This window comes from Eriocheir sinensis, unplaced genomic scaffold, assembly GCF_024679095.1.
Source record: "Eriocheir sinensis breed Jianghai 21 unplaced genomic scaffold, ASM2467909v1 Scaffold10, whole genome shotgun sequence".
Taxonomy (NCBI): domain Eukaryota; kingdom Metazoa; phylum Arthropoda; class Malacostraca; order Decapoda; family Varunidae; genus Eriocheir; species Eriocheir sinensis.
Genome location: NW_026110296.1, coordinates 433,180 through 435,064, shown reverse-complemented (window position 1 = coordinate 435,064; position 1,885 = coordinate 433,180). Strand labels below are relative to the sequence as shown.

Below are 1,885 nucleotides of genomic sequence, written 5' to 3'. Positions count from 1 at the left end.
ACTAACTAGTCGACGGATCTCCAGCAATTGGTGTCCAGTTCGCAGCTTCTTCTTAGAGGGATAAGCGGCAACTTTAGCCGCACGAGATTGAGCAATAACAGGTCTGTGATGCCCTTAGATGTTCTGGGCCGCACGCGCGCTACACTGAAGGGATCAACGTGTCCTCCCCCTCCGAGAGGAGCGGGTAACCCGTTGAAATCCTTTCATGATAGGGATTGGGGTTTGCAATTGTCTCCCATGAACGAGGAATTCCCAGTAAGCGCAAGTCATGAGCTTGCGTTGATTACGTCCCTGCCCTTTGTACACACCGCCCGTCGCTACTACCGATTGAATGATTTAGTGAGGCCTTCGGACTGGCGCTCTTGGATGCCGGGCCCACGCGGTTCCGCCGCTGGGCTTTCGGCGCCTCGAGCTGACGGAAAGATGTCCAAACTTGATCATTTAGAGGAAGTAAAAGTCGTAACAAGGTTTCCGTAGGTGAACCTGCGGAAGGATCATTAACGTGTTTGCCCGACGCTGGCAAAGACCAAAACCAAACACGCTGGGTGGCCTGGACTCAGACTGTCCCGTTCTGGAAGCCCACTATCTTCCTTCGCCTCGTGCGAGGCGAAGGCGAGGACCAACCACGCGTCGCTGGCGTGAGGCGGGCAGAGCTTCCGACGCGCCAGCCGGCGACTACTCTTCTTAAACCAACCCTTCCCCGGGTGGAATAAGCACACAGTCAAACCCTAGACACTACGTCTTCCCACATCGTCTCCCGAGGCAGAGACGGCGGAAGTCTGATGAGAGTCGGCAGCGTCCGACGTAAAACAAAAATACAACTCTTAACGGTGGATCACTCGGCTCGTGGGTCGATGAAGACCGCAGCAAGCTGCGTGTCGGTATGTGAATCGCAAGAATACCAGATACATCGACAAGTCGAACGCACATTGCGGCGGCGGCACTCTCATGTGCTGCCGTCACTCCTACACGAGGGTCGGATATACATTCCATGCATCGGCTTTGTCAGCAATGACATCGACCGCATTGGGGAGTTTCGCCTGTTGCTACTAGCGGGCGTTCCCTTAAGGCCATGAATGGTTACCGGCCGCGTCACGTCTCTGACGGACGCGTACGTCGGTGACACGGAGCTTATGGACACAGCAGCGGGGAGGAGGAGGAGAAGGAGATGGTCTCTCGGGGCTGCCTCCTACTCCGCCGCCTCGTCTGCTGTTGTCGTCGCTTTCCGTGTCCTGTCTCGTTTCGGAACCCCAACCTGTGCCGCTATGAGTCGGACGGGCTAAGGTGGCTCTGCTTCGCGTGATAGGCAGGAGAAGGCGACCGGGCCGGTTGTTATTTACTCGACTAACCCGGATCACCCTACCTCTCCTTGCTGCGAGCAGACGCAAACAACAACCGCAGGACCACCACGTCCCGCGTGTCTGTGTGCACCACCACCGTCGACTGGCAGCCATTATTCAAAGGAAGGGACCGACGAGCTGGAGAGCGAGGCAACTCCTCTCCTCCCGCCAGCACCAAGGATCTTCTTCTTGCTGCTGCTCCAATGTCGACCTCGTGTTAGGGTAGAGTACCCGCCAAATTTAAGCATATTAATAAGCGGAGGAAAAGAAACCAACAGGGATTCCCTTAGTAAGGGCGACTGAACCGGGAAAAGCCCAGCGCATAACCTGGCGTCGTGACCCGGCGCCAGGGGTGTTGCGTTTCGGAGGGTCCGGCACGCAGTCTCTCACCGCCTAAGTTATGCTTGAAAGCGGCCACTACCCATGGAGGGTGACAGGCCCGTGTGGCGGAGCCCGCGAGGGTACGCGAGAGATTGTCGGAAAGGGCCTCTCTGTAGAGTCGGGTTGCTTGAGAATGCAGCCCTAAGCAGGTGGTAAACTCCATC

The 1,885-nt window shown here is 56.8% G+C and overlaps 1 non-coding gene across 1 annotated transcript; it reads left to right on the top strand.

Moving 5' to 3' along the window:
• The first annotated feature begins 819 nt into the window (after nt 1-819).
• LOC126988881 (5.8S ribosomal RNA) lies at nt 820-979 on the top strand. Its single transcript, XR_007742611.1, has one exon. It is a non-coding gene; the product is annotated as a 5.8S ribosomal RNA (ribosomal RNA).
• The last annotated feature ends 906 nt before the right edge of the window (nt 980-1,885 follow it).